Consider the following 24,604-nt stretch of genomic DNA (forward strand, 5'->3'; position numbering starts at 1 on the left):
GGGGGACCACTTGGTAGTTTCACTGCCCTCAGAAGTTCAGGAGGTGGTGGCCAGGGAGAGGGCATTTCCTGCGCCAACTCCTAGGTTGTGGAATTCCTTTCCCACAGAAGTGTGTCTGGCACCTTCATTATATAGTTTCTGTCTTATACTGAAAACACACCTCCTTACCCTGTTCTTTGACACCTGAGGCATACATTTTCAGCACCCACCCTATTCCTGTGACTAATTTTTTTCAAATGTTCTTAATATTGAATTTTAAATTGTTGTAATCTGCCCTGCGATCTTATGGTGAAGGGAGGGTAAGAAATTGAACCATCATTGTATTTGAAAGAAGGAAGACCCATGAGATTTCACTTCTTGAAAGAAGCTGATTTTTAACCAATTATCCTGACAAAATGAGATGTTAATTCTGGGACAAGTCATACAACCACTGGGTGTATGGTTGGTACTGGACATGTCTGCGTATAGATCAGTTCCCTTATGGCTAGTGAGTTGTACATACTTGCCAAGAAATATAGGATTAAGTTATTATGCAGCACGCCCACTATTTTGATAATGTGAAGTGTCATGCAAAAAGAGAAAAAGCTTAATACAGCATTCAGAGTACGGCAGCTGCAGGCAGCTGCTTGGCCACAGCCAGGGAGCTGACACATATAGGAATTTCAACCAGCTACTATATATCCAAGGATCTTATGAACTGACTTGTTCACCACAAAGCCACAATTCCTATGAAGTCAGTGCTTATTAGAGGGCTTTTGTCATGTGTTGCAGCTTGAGACTCTTTTCTACTAACCAAATCATGTTTTTGAGTGTTCAAAGCACTTCATACATTATCTCAGTAATGCTTCCATCAGCTCTGTTTAATAAATCAGGATTATCAGGCCCACTTCCAAATTTGAAGGAGCCCTCAGGCTAGCCCCCTCTGATTAGCCTTTTCCTATCTCAGTATAATTATGCCAGTGTAGTGTTACTATAAAACAAAATGAAAAGGTGTTATTTTATGGCAGTGTGATGTCCCCCGCTCCCTTAAAAATTGGACTCAACTGGCAGTAACTTTTCCAAATGGTGTAAGGTAGCCACCATTTTAATTTTCCACAAATGCCCCCAACATGAAACAATCCTCCACTGGGGACACTGTAGGAAACGGCCCCCTGGAAGTTATGCTGTGGGGTGCCACAGGGCATCATCTTGTCCCCCATGCTGTTTAACATCTATATGAAGCCCTTGAGAGCTGTCATCAGGAGATTTTGGGCGAGGTGTCTGCAGCACACTGATGTTGTTATGTGCCTTCAAGTTGATTATGACTTATGGCGACCGTATGAAACAGCTACCTCCAAGAGCATCTGTCATGAACCACCCTGTTCACATCTTGTAAGTTCAGGCCTGTGGCTTCCTTTATGGAATCAATCCATCGCTTGTTTGGTCTTCCTCTTTTTCTACTCCCTTCTGTTTTTCCCAGCATTATGGTCTTTTCTAGTGAATCAGGTCTTCTCATTAGGTGTCCAAAGTATGATAACCTCAGTTTCATCATTTTAGCTTCTAGTGATAGTTCTGGTTTAATTTGTTCTAACACCCAATTATTTATCTTTTTCACAGTCCATGGTACGTGCAAAGCTCTCCTCCAACACCACATTTCAAATGAGTTGACTTTTCTCTTATCTGCTTTTTTCACTGTCCAACTTTCACATCCATACACAGAGATTGGGAATACCAAGGTCTGAATGATCCTGACTTTAGTGTTCAGTGATACAACATTTGAGGACCTTTTCTAGTTCTCTCATAGCTGCCCTCCCCAGTCATAGCTGCCTTCTGATTTCTTGACTATTGTCTCCATTTTGGTTAATGACTGTGCTGAGGTATTGATAATCCTTGACAAGTTCAGTGTCCTCATTGTCAACTTTAAAGTTACATAAATCTTCTGTTGTCATTACTTTAGTCTTCTTGTAGCAGCTGTAGTCCTGCTTTTGTGCTTTCCTCTTTAATTTTCATCAACATTCTTTTCAAATCATTACTGGTTTCTGCTAGTAGTATGGTATCGTCTGCATATTTTAAATTGTTGATATTTCTCCCTCCAATTTTCACACCTCCTTCATCTTGGTCCAATCCCGCTTTTCATATGATATGTTCTGCGTACAGAGTAAACAAATAGGGTGATAAAATACACCCATCTCACACCCTTTTCTATTGGGAACCAATTGGTTTCTCCATATTCTGTCCTTACAGTAGCCTCTTGTCCAGAGTATAGGTTGCGCATCAGGACAATCATATGCTGTGGTACCCCCATTTCTTTTAAAGCATTCCATAGTTTTTCATGATCTACACAATCAAAGGCTTTGCTGTAATCTATAAAGCACAGGGTGATTTTCTTCTGAAATTCCTTGATCCGTTCCATTATCCAACGTATGTTTGCAATATGATCTCTGCTGCCTCTTCCATTTCTAAATCCAGCTTGGACATCTGGCATTTCTCGCTCCACATATGGTAACAGCCTTTGTTGTAGAATCTTGAGCATTACTTTACTTGCATGGGATATTAAGGCAATAGTTCGATAATTACTGCATTCCCTGGGATCCCCTTTCTTTGGAATTGGAATATATATTGAATGCTTCCAGTCTGTGGGCTATTGTTTAATTTTTCCTATTTCTTAACAAATTTTTGTCAAAATTTGGACAGATTCAGTCTCAGTAGCTTGTAGCAACTCTATTGGTATGCCATCTGTTCCTGGCGATTTGTTTCTTCCAAGTATTGTAAGAGCAGCTTTTACCTTGCATTCTAAAATTTCTGGTTCTTCATCATATGGCTCTTCCGTGAATTAATCTGTCATCCTTGCATCTCCTTTATAGAGTTCTTCAGTGTATTGCTTCCATCTGTAACATCTGAATTGGGAGAGGCCATGCAAGCACTGGACAGCTGCCTGGACTCAGTGGTGGGCTGGATGAGGGCCAATAAACTGAATGTGAATGCTAGCAAGATGGAAGCGCTGTGGGTTGGTGGTTCCAGAGTTTGGATAATTGGTCAGTTGCCTGCTTTGGATGGGGTTATACTCCCTCTGAAAGTGCAGTCTTGTAGTCTGGGGGTGCTCCTAGATCCAGCTTTGTCACTAGAGGCTCAGGTGACCTCAGTGGCTAGGAGGGCCTTTTACCAGTAGAAATGTACCGACTCCGGCTTCAAAATAAAAACTTTCATAGGAATTTAGGAAAGTTTTCTTGTTCAGAAATTTTAATCCAATAAATATAAGGGTGTGATTTCTCCCAAAGAATCATGGGGAATGTATTCTGTTAAGTGTGATGGAAATTTGTAGCTCTGTAAGGGGGAAAGCTCAGTTCCTAGGATTCTTTGGGGAAAGTCATGTGCTTTAAATGTAAGTTGGATGTGCTTTAAATTAAATGTATGGTGTGGATCTGCAACATCCCTTTATATGGTACAAAATGCTGGGTTTGTTTAAGAGTACAGAAGACCTCAGGCCAACTGAATTTATGCGTAATGATAATAATGAGTAATAATATTCTTTTCCCAAGTCTAAGTGAATATAAAGGCAGCAGAAGAAGAGTGGTGAAATAAAAGGCTAAAGAGGTACAGATCAGGAGTTGTGCTGGACCCGTCAAAGCTGGTGCCGGTGTTTGCGGAGAGGCAGCAATGGTCCAAACTGCAGTTTGGTAATTTCCCTTTTGCTAGTTCAATTTAAGAGGACAGAAGGAAGGCACTTTCTTTCTGAATATGCAATAGTATCTATGGGGCTCATACAAAATTGGGGCCAAATTCTATGCAATAGATACTATCCACCCCCACCCCCCGTCATGTTGCAATGTATCAGAAAGCAGATTTTAAACAGACTCCAAATTTTATCTGACTAGCCTCCTCTTTATAAAGGCTCGGGAATAGGGATGGGCAATAGGAGGCTTAGGCTTGGGAAAATAATAAAAATTAGAATATTTTAAATTTGACAAATATTCTCTCTCAGCCTCACTGCTCTTGATGCAATTCTATCTCCCACAGAATAGTTGCTTCTACAGTCTGTCCAATAGGGGTGCCAACCACACATGAAGTCTTCGAGTCGATGGCTGCTTACAAGGCAGAATGGTAGAGATAAGTTTGCTTTGCTACAACCTACTATGACTCAACTCGGCTTATCAGCTCTTCTTCACAGACCCATAGTAGGGGCTTCAGATAATTCAGCAGTTATTCAGGCAGAAGCCTGGTCTATATCAAAAGCTTGCTGATTATTCAGCCACGAGAGTGGCTGTATACTATAGCCAGTGTGGATTTTTTGCATTCTGCAATGTTAAATTGAAAATGCCCCCCATGCCATTCTGATCCTTCCCATAAGCTCATTTCAAAACAAAACATTAAGAAGTGTATAGTCCTGAACTCAAAACCGCTTGCTTAGCAACCCTCTAAATTTTTATGGCGATACACAAAAGAGTCATAATCGAGAGTTCAAAGTGTAAAAAGAGAGGGGAAAAACCAGACCCCTTTTGAACTTTTTTCTGTCAGTTTGTCATAATTTGTTGAAATTAATTAAAAATCAGCTGTGTTCACTGAGTACCTGTAATCCTATTACTGACCTTGCCCCACTGACCATCATCTTCTGCAGTTTAAAAAATGCCCGGCTGATTTTTAATTAATTGAAGAAACTTTACCTTGAACTCAATGACAACATGAAGCATGCTCAGTAAGAACCAACTGTCAGTGTTCTAAAAGCCAGACTCACAGCTGCTGGGCGTGGCTAATCAGGGGGCCACACCAGGGCTGTAGAGTCGGTACACCAAACCTTCGACTCCGACTCCTCTAGTTTTCTACTGTCCAACTCCGACTCCACCCAAAATTGCTTCCAACTCCACAGCCCTGGAAAGGGCTGTAAATGTCTTTTTAAATTGGAAGCTCTCATAGGAGCGTTTTTATTGCTGCCTGAATATGCGCTGATCTTGGCATCACAGCATTTGTCTTCATCTGGGTCCTGTGTCATACACTGACACACAAAATGTTTTCCATCTTGAGTTATGGTGAAATGCTCAACTACAGCTGACTTCATGGGAAGCTTCTTTGACATTTTGAATTTATATTTTTAAAAAATTGTCAATCAAAATTTATTTTGAAGCCGGAGTCAGAGTCAGTACATTTCTATCGACTCCGACTCCACCCAAAATTGCTTCCGATTCCGACTCCACAGCCCTAGGCCACACCCACCTTCATTTCACTTGAGAGAGTCATGGCTCTTCCCCCAGAGAATCCTGGGGAGTGTAGTTTGTGAAGGGTGCTGAGAGGAGACTCGTATTCCCCTGACAAAGCTCCAGTGGCCGGAGTGGTTTAACTGTCAGCTGCTCTGACTGAAGTTCTGTGAGTGGAACAGCACATCTCTGGGCAACTCTCAGCACCCTTCACTAACTACACTTCAGAGGATTCTTTGGGAGAAGCCATGACTGTGTAAAGTGAAATAAAGGTCTGGTGTGGATGTGGCCAGGGACAGCTTTGGTTTAAATTTGGGTGGGAGGCCACATGTGCCTGCTGTAGAATAAAAAGGTGGGGGAAAGGCTGAAAAGCAATGATTCTGTTCACAATGTTTTCCTTTTGGAAAGAAAAGGGGCTTCCCCTCTGCCCAGTGCCCACCCAGCAAATCTCCTCCTCTCTCCCAGCTCAGTTTCACCTATCCTAAACATGATTGCACAGAAATAAATCCCACTAAACTCAAAAAGTATGCAAATGATCATATTCACCCTCCCTTCTCCTCCCTCTTGCCCCTTCCCGCACCCTTTCTTTGCCCCTCCCTCCCCATCCCCATTCCTTTCTAATCCCCTCCTTCCCCCTGCACTGTACCGCCCTACAAATTTGTCAAAATGCAAACACCATTTGGGTTCGTCTTGACAGTCCAATCCACTTCCTGTGTAGCTTGGAAGAAATTGGTAACATGTGCCTCTGAGCATATGGGGAGTAGTGGCAACACCTGCAATCAGCCCAAATAATAGAAACAAGACATGTGCTGTGTTGATCTTGTTTTAGCAGGGAGGAAGCAACAATATTAAAACAGTTGATATAGTTCAGATGAAATGGACTGCCTTCAAGTTGATTCTGACTTATGGCAACCCCATGAATAGGGTTTTCATGGTAAGCGGTATTCAGAGGTGGTTTACCATTGCCTTCCTCTGAGGCTGAGAGGCAGTGACTGGCCCAAGGTCACCCAGTGAGCTTCATGGCCATGTGGGGATTTGAACCCTGGTCTCCCAGGTCATAGTCCAACACCTTAAGCACTACATCACACTGGGTCTCATAGTTCAGATAGTTACTTTAAATATGTTTGATTTACTTTGCAATTTTAGTAGTTTCCTATAGTAAATCATTTTCTTTTGCTTCTGTTTCTGTGAATATGTGAACTACAGCAACATTTTGCAACTCTAAAAAAACTCAAAAAACAATTGTGGAATGATGGCACTGACTGTTCTGCAGAAGAGTTTCCAGTGGACATGAGGAGTGTCTCACTTTGCACAAGATAAAACAGTGGGAGGTAAAATATATTCTAGCAAAATTCCAGGTGTGCTCTATGTTTTTAATTGACCATGCTCACCTTTTCTTAAGTGGAGTGGTTTAAACATAGCAGGCTGAAAATATGCATCTTGGGTAGGCCAAGTTTGTTTTTTCCAACAGTTAGAGTCATTGCTTAAGTAGCAACATATTGTAATTAGTCTGATTTTACATCAGACTGCAGTTTCAGATTCAACTGTTAATGCACCCAAAATAGAAACAGAACATAACCTCCAATTTGAAACACAGAAAGCTGTCTTCACTATCATATGACATTGACCAATAAAAAGGCTTTGAAATTAATAAAAATAAATTTCATATAGGTTTCTAGGATGAATAATGAGGGAAATAAAATTTTCTACATTAGATTCTCTGTAGAAACAATAGTAAAACAGGAAAGAAGCAAAGTAAGAACACCACCAATAAACATACAAAAATGTAATTCTCCATCTTTGGATATGGCAGGTGTTGCCACCACTCACCATATGCTCACAGGCATATGTTACCAAATTCTTCCAAGCTTCACAGAAAGTAGATTGGACTGTGGAAGATCAACCCAAACTGACTTTGCATTTTCACAAATTTGCAGGGTAGTACAATATCTGAGAGAGGAGGTCAGGTCTCCTGCTCCCCTGGTGCATTCACTATAGCTGCCCAATTTCCCTGCTTTTTAAAGTTGGATATAAATATCTGTGGGCTATAGGTATGTTCTTAAACCACAAGGTTTTTCGTCTATTAGTGAATTTAGACCACATTCCATTTCAATTTGTGACTGAAGTTGAGGTGATACTTGTTAATCAGGGGATCTTATCAGGGTTCATCATGCCAAATTCTGGCCTGCATCAACCTTCACTGGAACCTTTCAAACCTGGTTCTGTTTGCTCAGCAGTGACCCAGTGGAACACAGGAAAAAATACATGACTCAAAACCACAAAGTTTTATGCATGCATAGACTGTGTATTCATTTCAGTTATAAGTTTCGGTCGGGTTTGTGGTTTTGAGTATCAACGGACCCTAGTCAATAGCCATGTTCAGAAAACTTCAGTTAAGTATAATCTGTTATGACTGAACAAGGAAATTAGTTAGTAGCTTGAGAACAAGCCAGGATATGAAACCAAGTTCAAACCATGTCTTCATATCCTGCTTGTTCTCAAGCCATGTATCGTTGTTTCCCAGTCCAGGTGCAACTGAAGACATTCTGGTTTGGTTCCTGGCTACAAGTCTATTTGTATCTCAACTTATTAAGATGAGATATGATTGTCAGAGAACGTGGCCAATGAGAAAGAGGCTTAGGAGAAGTAATTCAATCTTGAACATACTCAGTTTAAGATGACAATTAGACATCCATAAAGAAATATCAGAAAGCCAGTTGGAGATACAGGAATGTACGGATAGAGAGGAAGAATTCTGGGGTGTAAATATTAAGTGAAACCTTTTTAAAAATACTTTAAATGATCATAAAAGGAGACTTATAGGAACACTCAGGGTGAAAATATTCCTCAAAGCTTTTACTAGCAACAATAAATTCTTCCTGTGACTCTGAAATATGCTTAATAGCACATGATCACTGGTAGTAACATGAGCTGGACTATGCCATATACTATCAAAATATCAAACAGCTAAAAGGCTATTTAAAAATAAATCTAATAGTTTTGTGTATTCTTAACATACAACTTCAGCCTCAAGTTCTCTTAAACATTTTTTGCACTAGCCTGAGGATTCATCAGTTTGGAAAAGATGAATTTATACTGTACCATTTATTCAACAAGAAGACTATTCATGGAAAAGCACGATGAGGCAAGAGAGATTCTTCTAACAATGCTACGAAAGATGTTGTTCTGGATTTTAATGTATTACTACCTTTCAGGCTACTCTTTGCATTTATTTACTCACCTTGTCAATGGCTGCTTATTATGAATAACTTATGCCAGTTAAGCCTCATCATTAAAATGTCTGGAAAGAGCTGTGCTCAAAAACACTACCTGATATAATGCATTAGGAATATCATTATAAGCACCACTTCTTACAAATCAGCATTGAAAAATTTAGTACAAAGACTAAAAATTCACTGCTTTGGTATTTGACAGATGAATAACTAAGATTCCCCTCAAATATCAGTTCCTACAAAATACGTATTTGGAGGATTTTCTTGTATGGTCAAATAATTATATACTACTACTATATATAGTTTCCACTGGAGGTTCTTAGCTAAGTGAAGGTGAGCAGTTCTCTGTTCCTTACATTCCTATTCAGTGCACTACTTCACATTTAGAGACATTCTTGACTTGTTTCTGTCCTTTTCCTGGGCATGCAAATCATCTCTGGATAGCACAGCCAATCACAATCATCCCTATGGTCGTAATCCTGTCTCCAGGAGTAAATAAACCCATGTTTTTAAACTATAAATTCCAGTAGGAGGAGCTTAGGGAGGGCAGAGGACCCTTTTGCCTTGGAATAAATCTGGAGTCCCTTAGAAACGCAATGAAAGTTCCATATCATTAGGGCAGGACTATGAAAAGCCTCCCCAACCACTCAGAGGCATGCATTTTAATCTGATCCAGTCAGATGCATGCATTTGCAAGCTACATGTTACTCTTCTCTGAGGCTGTTACCTTCCCCTCCTTTTGCAAGCACTAGGTTAAAGCAGCCTCAAGCACAACTTTTTTATTTTCTGCCACTAGCCAGCCTATCGGTCTTTGAAATCAGCAATATGTGTCTGAGTTCATTGTTAAACTTCTGGGTTCATCACTGCCATATCCATACACACCCATACATATATATAAACTACCCCAAAAATTTTTGGCATCATAAGGTGTATGTATGGGGAATCTGGTTTCTTCATGTGCTGGACCTGGACTGGACATTTTTATTGTCATGTTGGGAGGAAGAAGAGATTCATAGTGACAAACTGCCCCAAGAATGGACTGGTCCTTTTCATTTATTTGTTTAAAGTATCTGAAAATTTGATATGGGCTCATGCAAGACAATTAACCTCCATTAGAGGTAAGAAACTTAAACTTATAATTACTTTAATTAAAACAAAAAGCTTAGTATTTTGAAAACTACCAGATGTTTATTTTCTTTCTGAGCCCAGGATTGTGTCATTCATGACAGAGACTGGAGGAGAAGAAAACAGAAGAGTAGTGGAGGACACAGACATCCTGGCATTAGTAACCCAACTAGCAGGGCACGTGTGGATTGTTGCATACTTTCAGCCCCAATTTCACTTTGAGTAGGGAATCTGTGTATGTGTGGTGATCAAAGGAGAAGGAATTTTGAATTAAGCAAATCCCTGCTTTTTTAAAAAAACCAAGAAACTTAAAGATACTTTGTGCGAATGCCTCAGTTTCCACACCAGTGGAATACTGGAAGAACTTGTCTTCCTGCTACAGTATTTAGAACTGATCATATAGTGTGAAACATTTTGGCACAGAAACAATCTTGGTCGCCCTCTATGATGACCTGTCAGGAGAGAGACGGGGGAGTGTGACTCTGTTGATTCTTCTTGATCTCTCAGCAGCTTTTGATACCACCAATCATGGTATCCCTCTGGGAAGACTGGCTGAGTTGGGAGTGGGAGGGACTGCATGGCGGTGGTTCCACTCCTACTTGGTGGGCCGGCTCCAGAAGGTGGTGCTTGAGAAACATTGCTCTGCACCCTGGACTCTCCAGTACGGAGTTCCGCAGGGATCAGTTCTGTCCCCCATGCTGTTCAACATCTACATGAAACTGTTGGGTGTGGCCATCCAGAGCTTTGGAATGCGTTGCCATCAGTATCCTGATGACACGCAGCTCTATTTCTTTTTCAGGTGAGGCTGTCAATGTGCTGAACCAGTGTCTGGCTGTGACAATGGACTGGATGAGGGCTAGTAAACTGAGGCTCAATCCAGACAAGACTGAGATGCTGCTAGTGGGTGGTTCTTCTGACAGGATGGTGGATGTCCAACCTGTCCTGGATGGGGCTGCACTCCCCCTGAAGGAGCAGGTTCGTAGCTTGGGGGTTCTCCTAGAACCATCTCTGTCACTTGAGGCTCAGGTAGCCTCGGTGGCACGGAGTGCCTTCTATCAACTTTGGTTGGTGGCCCAGCTATGCCCCTATTTGGACAAGGATAACCTGGCTTCAGTTGTCCATGCTCTGGTAACCTCCAAGTTAGATTACTGCAATGCGCTCTACGTGGGGCTGCCTTTGAAGATGGTTCGGAAACTGCAGCTTGCGCAAAATGCAGCGGCCAGATTGGTAACAGGGACCAGACGGTTCAAACATATAAAACAGATTCTGGCCCGCTTGCATTGGCTGCCTGTACATTTCCGAGCTCGATTCAAGGTGCTGGTTTTAACCTATAAAGCCTGCATCAACCTTCACTGGAACCTTTCAAACCTGGTTCTGTTTGCTCAGCAGTGACCCAGTGGAACACAGGAAAAAATACATGACTCAAAACCACAAAGTTTTATGCATGCATAGACTGTGTATTCATTTCAGTTATAAGTTTCGGTCGGGTTTGTGGTTTTGAGTATCAACGGACCCTAGTCAATAGCCATGTTCAGAAAACTTCAGTTAAGTATAATCTGTTATGACTGAACAAGGAAATTAGTTAGTAGCTTGAGAACAAGCCAGGATATGAAACCAAGTTCAAACCATGTCTTCATATCCTGCTTGTTCTCAAGCCATGTATCGTCGTTTCCCAGTCCAGGTGCAACTGAAGACATTCTGGTTTGGTTCCTGGCTACAAGTCTATTTGTATCTCAACTTATTAAGATGAGATATCTTAATATCCTGGATGGGGCTGCACTCCCCCTGAAGGAGCAGGTTCGTAGCTTGGGGGTTCTCCTAGAACCATCTCTGTCACTTGAGGCTCAGGTAGCCTCGGTGGCACGGAGTGCCTTCTATCAACTTTGGTTGGTGGCCCAGCTATGCCCCTATTTGGACAAGGATAACCTGGCTTCAGTTGTCCATGCTCTGGTAACCTCCAAGTTAGATTACTGCAATGCGCTCTACGTGGGGCTGCCTTTGAAGATGGTTCGGAAACTGCAGCTTGCGCAAAATGCAGCGGCCAGATTGGTAACAGGGACCAGACGGTTCAAACATATAAAACAGATTCTGGCCCGCTTGCATTGGCTGCCTGTACATTTCCGAGCTCGATTCAAGGTGCTGGTTTTAACCTATAAAGCCTTACACGGCTTAGAACCACAATACCTGATGGAACGCCTCTCCCGACACGAACCCACCGGTACACTATGCTCAACACCAAAGGCCCTCCTCTGGGTGCCTACTTGGAGGGAAGCTGGGAGTCTGGCAACAAGGGAGAGGGCCTTCCCAGTGGTGGCCCCCAAATTATGGAATGATCTCCCTGATGAGGTGCGTCTGGTGCCAACACTGTTATCTTTTTGGTGCCAGGTCAAGACTTTCCTCTTCTCCCAGGCATTTTAGCATGTGTTTTTAAATTGCTTTTTAAAAATGTGTTTTTAAATTTGTGTATTTGTTTTTAATGTTTGTAATTGTTGTAAACCTCCCAGAGAGCTTCGACTATGGGGCGGGATACAAATGCAATAAATAAATAAATGCCTTTTTCTAACATTTTGGCTTCTTGTTTTACCCAGCTGCTATATTTTTTTCTCTGAGCAATAAGAGCTTATAGTTTACAGGATTGGTTTAATTTTTAAAAAGAAACTCTGGAGATCTTTAACCATTATTATCCAGTATATGTAAATACACTGTTCCAGGTCAGGGAGGTTCTGTACCAGAGAATAACGGTAGAAACACACTCACTGTTCGGCCTGTTACAGTGCATCTCTACCTCTCTTTTCTGAAACGGGGGCACACAATGCTAGTTAAACCCCACCCCTTTTTACGGTAAAACCTGGTACGATCAGCTTGAGTGCATTATTTTAAAAAAATCACTTCAAAGAGATTTTGCAACTGATCAGCAGATCAACCCATCCCCCCTCCAGGTGTGGTCAATGAAAACACTTTTCTGTAGGAGAGTACAGTGTTCACAGTCTAAAACAGGCATATAATGTAATATTCTTGAACATAACATTGGCTGTTTTCTCCATAAAAGTGATATAGTCTCACAGATGTAAAGGTTAACTACACAGAGGACGTGGTATGATTTAGCTATAGCAACTAACACTATCATATTCATTTTACTTAGAAGTAAGCCCTACTGCATTGATTTATTTGGTGTAGAATTGTGTGGTGTTGAATTGTGGCACTCCAGCAGCCTAGATCCAGGGGACGGGGAGGTGGGGTCGCAATTGTCTTCAGGGAATCTAACTCCTCTGTCAGGTACCCTGTCCCTAACACCTCCAGCTTTGAGTGTGTGTGCTTGGTGTTGGGTCAGGGAGACAGAGTGGGAATACTGTTTGTGTACCATCCACCCCACTGCCCAATTGTCTCCCTCCCTGAGCTGGTGGAGCTGGTCTCTGCCTTGGAGTTCCCAAGACTGATTGTCCTGGGTGACTTCAACATACATGCTGAGGTTAGACTCACAGGTCCAGCTCTGTACTTCATGGCTGCCATGAGAACCATGGGGCTGTCTCTAATATCATCTGGACCAACGCATGTGGCAGGACACACACTTGATCTTGTGTTTCATTCACGACAGAAAGAAGGTGATCTGAGGGTGGAGGGGTTCTTAGTGACTCCCATGTCATGGACAGATCACCACCTGATAAGTTTTAGACTTTGTGCCCCTGGTAACCTCCACAAGGGTGAAGGGCCGATTAAGATGGTCTGCCCCCGGAGACTCGTGGATCCAGATGGTTTCTTGAATGCTCTGGTGGATATTCCCAGCATGACTGACGATACTGCAGGTCAATCTCTGGAATAAGGAGGTGACCCGGGCAGTGGACACTATTGCTCCAAAGCACCCTCTCCCACCAGGAAAAGCCCATAATACACCTTGGTTTACTCATACCTTGGGCCTGATGAAACAGCAGGGACAATAGGTAGAGTGACAATGCAGAAAAACTCAATTTGCTTCCGACTGAACACAGGCTAGAACTCATTTTCGAGTCTATCATGTGGCAGAGATGGCAGTGAAGAAAGTTCACTTCTCTGCCACCACTGCATCTGCTCAGTGTGGTTCGGTGATGCTTTTCCGGGTAGTCCGGGGTCTTTTGGGCTCTGGCCCTACATTAGACTCTGAGCCATCAGTCGCTCGTTGTGACATGTTTGCGAGGCACTTTGCAGATAAAATTGCTCACATTTGGACTGACTTGGACTCCTCATTAACTACAGTTGTGCCAGATGTCCCCGAGGCTTCCTTTGGTCATTTTTCTATGGATACATTTCAGCTTGTAAAGCCTGAGGATGTGGACAGGATTCTGGGAGAATTGAGGGCCACTACTTGTTTCCTTGATCCTTGCCCATCCTGGTTAATCAAATCTGCCAGAGGGGGAGTGGCTGACCGGTTGGCATATTTAATTGACACCTCCCTAAGGGAAGGTTCTATGCCAACATTGTTGAAGGAGGCTGTGATAAGACCTTTGTTAAAAAAGCCTTCGTTAGACCTTGCAGAGCCTAACAGCTTCTGCCCAGTCTCTCCCTTGGTCTCCCTGCTTGATGACCTATGCCGGGCATCAGACAGGGGGAGTGCATCCCTGTTGGTGCTGCTGGACCTCTTGGTGGCCTTCGATATGATCGACCATAGTATCCTTCTGGGCCGTCTAGCTGGGATGGGATTGGGAGGCATTGTTTTACAGTGGCTCCAGTCCTACCTGATGGACAGGACCCAGAAAGTGGCACTGGGAGACTACTGCTCGACCCCCTGGCTGTTGGCCTATGGGGTCCTGCAGGGTTCCATTGTGTCTCCCATGCTCTTTGATATTTATATGAAACCACTGGGAGAGGTCATCTGGAGATTTGGAGTACAATGTCATCAATATGCTGATGACACTCAGCTCTCTCTCTCCCTACCACCTGATTACAGGGAGGGAGTGCTCATCCGAAACTGGTGCCTGAAGGCTGTGAAGAGCTGGATGTGGGCTAACAAACTGAAACTTAATCCAGACAAGACTGAAGTGTTGCTGGTAAAGGGGGAAACTGTGCCAGGGATAGGGTTGCAACCTATTCTGGATGGGATCACACTCCCCTTGAAGGTGCAGGTCAGAAGTTTGGGATTCCTCCTGGATCCTTCCCTGCTGCTTGAATATTAGGTGCCTGCGGTAACCAGGAGTGTGTTTGGCCAGCTCAAACTGGTCTAACAGTTGCATCTGTTCCTGGAAGCAGTTGACTTGGCCACAGTGACACATGCATTGGTGACATCGAGGCTTGATTACTGTAATGCATTCTATGTGGGGCTGCCTTTGAAAACATTTTGGAAATTACAGTTGGTTCAAAGTGCAGCAGCCAGAATGTTAACTGGAGCACCGCACAGGGAGCATATCACCCCTGTGCTTTATCAACTCCACTAGTTCCCAATTTGTTTCTGGGCCCAATTCCAAGTGCTGGTTTTGACTTTTAAAGCCCTAAATGGCCTTGGACCAATGTACCTGAGGGACCAAATGTACCTGCCTGGGATTTAAGATCATCTGGCTCTAGTCTCCTCTGCGTGCCTGGAATGAAAGATGTTAGACTGACAGGCACATGGGAGAGGGCCTTTTCAGCTGTGGCCCCCAAGCTTTGGAATACCCTACCCCAAGAAGCCTGCTCTGCACCCTCCCTGATGGTTTTCCAGAGACTTCTGAAAATGATCTTGTTCCGAAGCGCTTTTGGGAAGGACTGAGGATAGAGCCTGACACTGTTTTTATGCCTTATATGTTAATGTTTACCTCTGTAGTCCATTCAGTACCACTCCCTCTCTGTGTGTGTGTGTGTGCGTGTGTGCGCGCTATATAGTATTTTAGGTATTTTAATTTATTTTAATGTTTTTGTGATCTTTATTGTGTACAATTTTTATTATGTACATGTTTGATTTTATTGTAAGCCACCCTGAGTGCCTATTATAGGGTAGAAAGGCGGGATAGAAATATTTTAAATAAATAAACCCTGGTCTTCCAGGTCCTAGTCCAAAACTCCAACCATTGCATTTATACCATTACAGATGCTCACTTTAAATATGTTTTAATTTAAAAATATATTATCAAGTTGCCCAAATGTGTTTCTTTTTACTCTTTTTGAGTTCTTTGCATGGCTTAGGGTTGACACTGCGGAAGAGCAGCACTCTTGTGCCTTTAACAGCTGGGTGGCAGGAAGAAATTATTATGAACTAAAAGTGCATTTGGATGAATTTGAAATATTTTGTTCCTTTTTAAAATGAACTTTCCAAGCGCTGCTGGTTACTAACGTAATCCTCTTCATCTTATTCAGAAGTAAGTAAATCCCATTCGGTTCTGTGGGGCTTACTCATGAGTGTAAGCATAGAACTAAAGCCTTTTGTAGTGCCTACTAAATGTGAGCTTCCAGCAACTCACTCACTTTGTTTGCATGTGTTTAAACAGGATTAGGAGAGCTTTACTGAATGAGCAGAGATCTAGGTTTCTGTTCACTACTGAGGAGGTATGACTTAACTGTGCACACTCACGATAGCAAGCATAGGCCTAAAGGTCTGTTAGGTGCCAAGCATTACTAAAACTGCAATGATTAAGTATCCACTGTTTCTTTGCAGAGGAGGAGGATAGGGAAAGAACCAGAACAAATACACAACTGTGACATCAGGTACCCCTTCTGAACAAAGTAAGACATTTTACAGTTCAATTATGTGCTATTTTGAAATCTGCAATGCAAATATACTGCAGACATTTAAGCAAGGGAGGAGCATGGGGAGGAAACCAGAAGGGCCATGACCTCATTGGCCACGCCCCCATAGCAGCCCTACCAGGTCTAGTGTGCACCAGCTGCCGCTGATAGTTTTATCAAGAAAGGCTCAAAAATTATGTTTTCCTGTGTAACTCTTAACTATTTGAAGGCTAACTGTGTTATTGTCTGTTGTGGCAAAATCTGGCACTGTAAAGAGGAACATTTACTATGTCATAAGCTTCCATGTGAGGTAAGTTACTTACTGTGAGAACCAGTCAGCTCAATACATTTAGCCATACTTACCTCCAACAATTTGCTCTATCAATTCCCCCTCCCTCCCATGTTTCCAATGTGAGGAATTTCCAATGCCAGGGAAAAAATATGGGGAGGAGGGTTCAAAAGAGAGTCAACATGGAATAGCGGTCAGAGTGTTAGACTATGACCTGAGAGAACAGGATTCAAATCCCCACTCTGCAATGAAGCTCACTGGGTGACCTTGGCACAGTCACTGTTTCTCAGCCTAACCTACCTCACGGGGTTGTTGGCGAGGATAAAATGGAGAGGGAGGAAACCATGTACACCACCTTGAGCTCCTTAGAAAGGCAAAATATAAACACACAATGCAAAATAACAGAATAGCATCTTCTGTGGCGAAAACAATATAATACCTTTCAAGTTACATGGAGCTAAGGACTAGTTTATATATGTAAATAAGCAGGAAATGATAACTGAAGAGACTGGTGCACCTTTTGCCACTTCTGTGCATAGATAGCAGGGCTACCCAACATGGAGCTCTCCAGATGTTATGGACTACAGGGCCCATCATCTGCGAACCACTGGCCATGCTGAAAGGGACCGATGGGAGTTATCATCCAAAACATCTGGAGATCACCACGTTGAGAAAGTCGATTCCGACTTATGGCAGCCCTATGAATATGGTTTTCATGATAAGCAGTATTCAGAGGTGGTTTCCCATTGCCTTCCTCTGAAGCTGAGAGGCAGCGACTGGCCCAAGGTCACCCAGTGAGTTTCATGGCTGCATGCGGATTTGAACCCTGCTTGTATTCCAGCACTCAAACCATTACAGCACGCTGGCTCTCACCCCAATACATAAAATGGTATATGGCCACAAGAAGGGAAAGATGTACACTTTTATATTAATACGTAAGCTGGCTTTTCATTTGCTCAGAAGAGCATTGCAACTACTCTCTGATCCAGACTTTTCTCCAAAAGCAGCAATGGCTTGATTCATTCTACCCAAAATTTTGAGAATCATGAACAAGCCATTGCCTTTCACACTTTCTCCTCGCTACTCTAGCCATAGCTTGCTGTGGTGCCTAAATCTGGAAACTCTTGCTACTATTAACCTGCAAAGCACTAACCATTGTTTGCTCAATTCACATATAAAAGCACGTAAGGCCTAAGGAAACTAGAAACTGAGTGCATGAGAGAGAAGGAAGGGGGCCACCAGCCTGTAGTATGCTCCCAGTCCTCCGAATGATGGCCCAGTAGATCAGAAGATAACTGGGCTATTGCCTGGACTAGTCCTGCCTTGTAAAGTTTCTCCAGTTTCAGATAGATAGCAACATAAAGAAATGTGTAACAACTGAGGATTTCCTAAACATTGTGCAGCATTTGGTTTGATAGCATAGTTGCTTTTTAACTTAGACTAATATGTCTGTAGTACAACTATTTCTAATATAATTCATAGTATCTCATTCTTGGTTTTACTAGCAGAATATTATTTACTTCTATATCTAAGCATCTATATCTATATCTATGTATCATCTGATGTTTACAAAACCAACTTTTAAAATCTTAACAGTAAACGTTTTTCGAGCTCCAATGTGTTGATGCAAACATCAGTAGGAGCCAACGGGCTCCTACTGGGAGGAAGGGCGAGATATAAATCTAATAAATAAATGTTAACAATGCAAAATTGTACCTATAAATATCTTCAGTTTAAGAAATCCTCTCTTGCAGGGAAAAAACCCTTATCTATATATATATAAAAATACTGCAAGCATAACCATTTTGGGAAAAGGTGTGATTAATGCTATGCACCCTAAAAAACAGTTCACGGCAAGAAAATAGAAACAAATCACAGTACTTTAGTATAACATATAGTACACAATGTTTCAGAAGAGAGAAATCAAGCCAAATCTAAGTAGTATGCATGTTTAATAATTAAGAATACTTTTTATTAAAGTCATATACTGAACATCAATAGACTGTAAATATGCTGAAAAAACTTTGCAGTAGCGTAAGCACATCATAACAAAAACATACTTCCATTAGACAGCATGTATCCTCAAGAGCTTCTTTCCCCCATATAACAGAAATACAATACTTTTCCTTGTGCTGCATGGTTTTGAACAGAAGCGTTCTTGTCATACACACCAGACATCCTAGATGCTTCTTGTCTTAGCCAAGCTGAGTTTTTTGTGGCATCAGCGACAGGTTAGAATTCTTCACATTACAAGGAACTATCATGCATCAAGTGTTTGACGGCCTCCATCTCAGTTATAAAAACACATCACATTAACCATCAACACAGTTGGATCTGTGAGAAAAGCCTTTAAAGATGGGGCTATATTTAGATGAAACGCGAAACCACGATTCAGCATTACATGAATGAGTCTAGCATCCTCCTGGGCTTGCTTGCTGCCCCCCCCATTCTCTTCCCATGCCACGGAAAGGAGTTTGGAAGCCCCCCCCTTTTAGTTTGTCATTCTCTCCCAACTAGGAATTGTGTTTGAAAGCTAACTATGGTCAGTTTGAAAACGTACCATCTTCAAACTGTGGATTATTAAGCTGATTTGTCTCAACTAATCATAATCGGCATTATTTATTTTATTTATTTAGAGTATTTATTATCCACTCTTCGTTTCCAAAGTAACCCCAAAGTGGGGTAAATTAAAACCAAGACAACATAAACCATAACACGCAATAAAAAAATTGCTATAACTTAATAACGAGGGGAAAATAGAATACAGCATTAAACCAACAAACGCAGGCACTAATGATCACCAAAAGCCTGAGCAAACAGATGGGTGCTCAGTTGTAGGAGAAAACTCTTTTGAGTTGGTGTCTCCTATATCACGATGGCAAGGAAGTTCCATAGCCAAGGCACCACCACTGAGAATGCCCCCGTCCCCGGTGTTGACTCGTAGTATATTTCAGCTAGCTGCAACACAGCCAGAAGGTACTTCCCCTAAAGATCTTAACACACATCAGGTCTATATGGGAAAAGATGAACCAGGTCCCAAGTTGTTTAGGGCTTTATATGTCAACATAAACACCTTGAATTTGGCTCAGTAGAAAACTGGCAGCCAGTGCAACCCTTTCAAGACCATTGGTTGCTGTGTGAAACAATTTACCACACCATCATATTTCACATTAGCTACAGCTTCGGACTGGCATCAAGGGCAGCCATACTGGTAACAGCTTGCTCCAAATCTCCTACCTGCTCCCAGCAGCTTGATACGTATGTTAAAATTGCATAGGAGAAAAAATGAACCCTACAGCGCAAACACCATGGGGCTGAGGTACAGCCCCAATGCTATGCTCTGGAAAAAGCCCAAATGGGAGCCAAAGTACCGTGTTCCTCTTTCCCAGCAAAAGGTTATGATCTCCTCCTCTCAGCCGTAGAGGGGCAAGGCTCAGGAGAATGCTACACTTGTTCATGTAATGGCAATTCATGGTTTAGGGTTACATTAGAATGTAGCTAGCATGAAGCCAATATACAGGGGAATATTCATACTGTAATCTGCCAAACCTTTCACTATGAGGCTAACTTCTCACCTTTATTCAGAATGCATCATTTTGCAAAACTCACATGTTGACCCCTGCTCTGAGGTGTAATCTTCCCACTTAGGATGACTATATTGTTTGTTTGTTTTGTTTTCTTGTTGTATTTATTGTATTTATACATTGCTTGTTTTTTATCTTTTTGTACACCGCCCAGAGAGCCTTCGGGCTTAGGGCGGTATATAAATTAAATTAAATAAATAAATAAATAGTCACCAGGGCTGTGGAGTCGGTACGCCAGACCTTCTACTCCGACTCCTCTATTTTTCTACTGTCTGACTCCTTCATAAATGGCAAATGTATATTAACTAGTAATAACACATTTACTGTAGTAAAATGGTAGCACAAGGCATTTCATCACCACCACGTGAATCCAGAGCTTGGAAAAGTTACTTTTTTGAACTACAACTCCCACGAGCCCAATCCCTGGGGCTGATGGGAGTTGTAGTTTTAAAAAGAAAGTTTTCCAAGCTCTGGATTCACGTGGTGGTGATGAAATGCCTTGTGCTACCATTTTACTACAGTAAATTTGTTATTACTAGTTAATATACATTTGCCATTTATGAAGGAGTCGGAATCAGAATCGGAGTCGGTACATTTCTACCGACTCCAACTCCACCCAAAATTGCTCCCGACTCCGACTCCACAGCCTTGATAGTAACTAAGATCAATTATCCATCTAGCTCCATTTTCTAATACTGGCGAAGTTGACACCACAAAAAAGGAAGTTCTAAGCAGGATATAAAAAATGTAAATGTACTGCCTTCAAGTTGATTCTGACTTATGGTGACCCTATGAACAGGGTTTTCATGACGCTGAGAGGCAGTGACTGGCCCAAGGTCACCCAGTGAGCTTTATGGCTATGCGGGGATTCGAACCCTGGTCTCCCAGGTCATAGTCCAACACCTTAACCACTACACCACACTGGCTCTCTTAAGCAGGATATGCCTTCCCTCATTTATTTGAAATTATATCCCCTCCCAACACTTTGTTCTTTAAATAAAATTCAAGATGGAATAGGAAATTTAAAAAATTCTACAAGAAAACAGCACTCAAATCCCCCCCCCCAAATAGTAGTAAGCTATTATTCTCTCCACTGATTTTTTCACTGAACAGCAAAACTGAAATACAGTGTGCTTGGCAACAGCATTTTAAACCAAATTTAGTTTCTGCATGTTGTTCTAGTGTAGTCCCCATGTAAGTTTGTTACAGTAGTGGAGTCATCCATGCAGCAAGTCATTCACCTTATGCATGGAGGACCAACTTCCATCTTCTGCTTGCCTGTCCTTCCCAAATCTAATATATCAGGAAAGGTAGGATGCTGAGAAAAGAAGATGCACAGGCAATTAAAAAACCCAGAACCCATTCAGTATGTTTTAAGGACAAGTGTTTTCTTCCCCTAGACCCAACCACCACCGAAGGATTAAGAGGTAGGGACGCTATCCTTCCAGGATCATTTTGACTGTAGAGACAAATGGACCTCCTCCACTCCAAAAGAGACAGCAAGGCTATGCCTTGGGACTAGGGAAAGAGTAGTAGCTTTTCCCAAGGCCAACACAATCCTCTCATTATAGTTTTGGTGCTGAATGCAGGCTGACCCTACTCATTCCTCTTTTCCCTGAACTAAGAACCAGGAACAGGCAGGCTGGGCTGAAAAGAAATGTCCCATAATAGGCACTTTCTTTGAGGCCTAAGAGTGGTCACCAGAAAGCCTGTGCTAAAAAAACCAGCATCACACCACTGGTTTCATTTTAGCCCAGGAATGGAGAACCTGTGGTCCTCCAGTTGTTTCCGACTACAGTGCCCCATCGACCATGACTACTGGCCATGCTGGAAGTTGCAGTCCAACAATATCTGGAGGTTCACAGGTTCTCCATCTCTGCTTCAGCCAATCAAACACTCTTCTAGCAGATCTAGGGCAAAACTAGCCCTATCTCATATCAGCAGACTATCAGTCTTGTTGTCTCACATGACCCTTGTCCACTTTGCCAACTTTTATACATTAACACAAAAGATGGCAATAGAAAAATAATACAGTATTATAATGCATTTTATCTATTTAAACTGTAGATCTCCAATGACTGGTTATCATCCCATTGCCTGCCAACACTCAACAATCTTGTAGCTTTCCATGTTAAATGTAATTAAGAGGGGGAGGCACATGAAACACAAACACAGACATATGCACCCAATATATCCAGGACCATCGTTCGCATTAAGTGGTGGGTGTCAAGACTACAAAATGGAAACTCCAATCTATGATCACTTCCAAATGACGTACTTAATAAGCATTCATTCTGATTTGTTTACATAAAGGTTTTACAACGTCATGTCAAGCAATTGTCAACCCACGCTTTCCAGTGCATTTTCTCATCACTTTCTTTACTACAAGAAATCTAGTTTTTTAAAAGTGAGGTTGTTGCACAAGAGCTCCAAATCCACTTTAATTGCACAACATGAATTTGCTAGTATGCAACTGAATCCCATCCACAAAATAGCAGCCACCTGGAAGTGGCTTAAGACTACTGTAAAGGAGGAGGCAGCAGAGAGATACACCCTCCTGTCAGGTAGTGCAGTAATATTTCTCCACACTTTCTCAGCCAGTTCACAACTGGCTATGATCACTCATACTACAATATGACCAACTCATGCAATATGGTGGAACTACTTAAACTGGACATGACTAAGGTTGGTATTGATCGAGTGCAGTAATAACCATACATAGTATAATGCTGCCACAGGGCAGCAGAGCCTGCATTTGCAGCAGAAACTTCATAGACCCACCCATCTCCCTGATTACTCAGGGGATCTATCAGTCACCTTTGTAATTTCAACATGTGCAAAAAGTTATGTATGGGGCTATCGTAGAAGACCACTCAGATGTTTTAGCTTCATTGGAACACGGGCCTAGTTCTAGAGCAGTGGCAATGCTAAGGTGGTATGGACAGTCTCAGCACCTGCAGACACAGGAAACCCTGTGCAAACTTCTACATGGCCAAGGAGGATAAGTATAAGAAATAAAACAGTGACAGGTTACCAGGAGCACTGGACTGATTTTGTATTTATTTTCTGGGCACAAGAGAGCTGTCTGCTGTGTGTCCGGTTGCTGGCTACCAGGGAGAAAGATTTCTCTGTGGTGTCACCCCAATTTGTGGCTGCCCGAAGAGTACCTCAGCTTTTTTTCCTTTGAGGCAAAGACCTTTTTATTTGTATATAGATGCATGAAAATAAAAAATATATTTAAAAATAAATTAAAAGCTTATTTTGACTTCTAAAATCCAAAATAGCTGACATACATAACCGCATGCCTTCCCTAAATCCCATCACAATTCCTAAGATCACCTAAGAGTGTCCTGTTAATGCATTTTGTAGTCAGACCACGTTAGAGCATCACACATGCTTGCTTCAGAAACCATGTAAAGCCATTTCTCCATTGGTCACTGAAACTATGGTCACACACTAACCTCCAGTGCAACAACTGTCTCATACAGTGCAATCCTTAGTCAGAATTCAGTGGGGCTACTCCTAGGAAAATGCGTTCAGGACAGTGGCCTTTATTGTTTCAACTATTTTTCTAATATAGTTGCCCATTATTATACTTTCAGATACCCATTCACCCCCAGACAGTTAATATCCCTATGGCTCCCCTCACTGGAGCAGTTCTATCTCATTAAGCTTCACCGTTATACCTGTGTCACACTTGCACCTAACTTGGCTTTATTCTTCTGCAGTGCAATTCAGATGCATGAATTTCAGAGCCTATACACACCTTAGTATCCTGCTACTTTTGATAATTATCAATGGTCATTTCAATATTGCCTACTATTGTCAGCGGGCACTCCCTTTTATGCTGCTCATTTTAGCATCCCACACCATCAGTAATCCAGCAAACAATAAAAAGTTATGCAATAGAGCACAACAATGTAAAAGGTTTGTTTTTTAAAAAAATGTAAACAGCCATCTTTATTTACACTATGAGATAACTGAGATGGGGAAAGCCAATCCATAGGGCCCTTAAAACGAGTGGATCACACTACATTTCCTTTTTGAAATCCATCTAGCTATACAACTATACATTTATTTTTAAAGTATTCTGCCCTCCCCACCCTTATATCATTGCTACCCAGAAAAGTAGACATGCACCTGATGCCTTTTGTCACACAACAAGCCATGCACCCAAATCCTTTCTCACAGGCTGCTAAATTTCCCTCCTAATAAAACACGGACAAGAATTGTGCAGTGGGGGCATGCGACGGTTCTCCTGTGCAGCATGGCAGGGCAGACAGATGTACAAGTCTGTCTTACAATAGGGATAGAACGAACGTGGTTCCCCGTCCATTCAGTGTCATGCTGTAAAGACACTCTGGATATGCTCTGATGCCCCCATTCCCATTGTGTCACCTCATTATGGTGCTACCCAAGGCTGGAATGTAGGACTGAAAACAAATTCCGGGGACCGATTGAGCCTTGCCTCACCCTCAGCTTCCCAGATGCGGCCCTATGAATGACCCCTAGTGAAGGATTAGCCTCAACGCGGCC

General features: G+C 42.2%; 1 protein-coding gene across 2 annotated transcripts in view; it reads right to left on the reverse strand.

Annotated features, from left to right (window-relative positions):
• ZNF704 (zinc finger protein 704) overlaps positions 1-24,604 on the reverse strand; it is a 90,044-nt gene that overhangs the window by 64,292 nt on the left and 1,148 nt on the right. The gene's annotated exons all lie outside the window — the stretch shown is intronic.

The sequence above is a fragment of the Rhineura floridana genome, chromosome 1 (assembly GCF_030035675.1).
Source record: "Rhineura floridana isolate rRhiFlo1 chromosome 1, rRhiFlo1.hap2, whole genome shotgun sequence".
In the NCBI taxonomy this organism is placed as follows: Eukaryota; Metazoa; Chordata; class Lepidosauria; order Squamata; family Rhineuridae; genus Rhineura; species Rhineura floridana.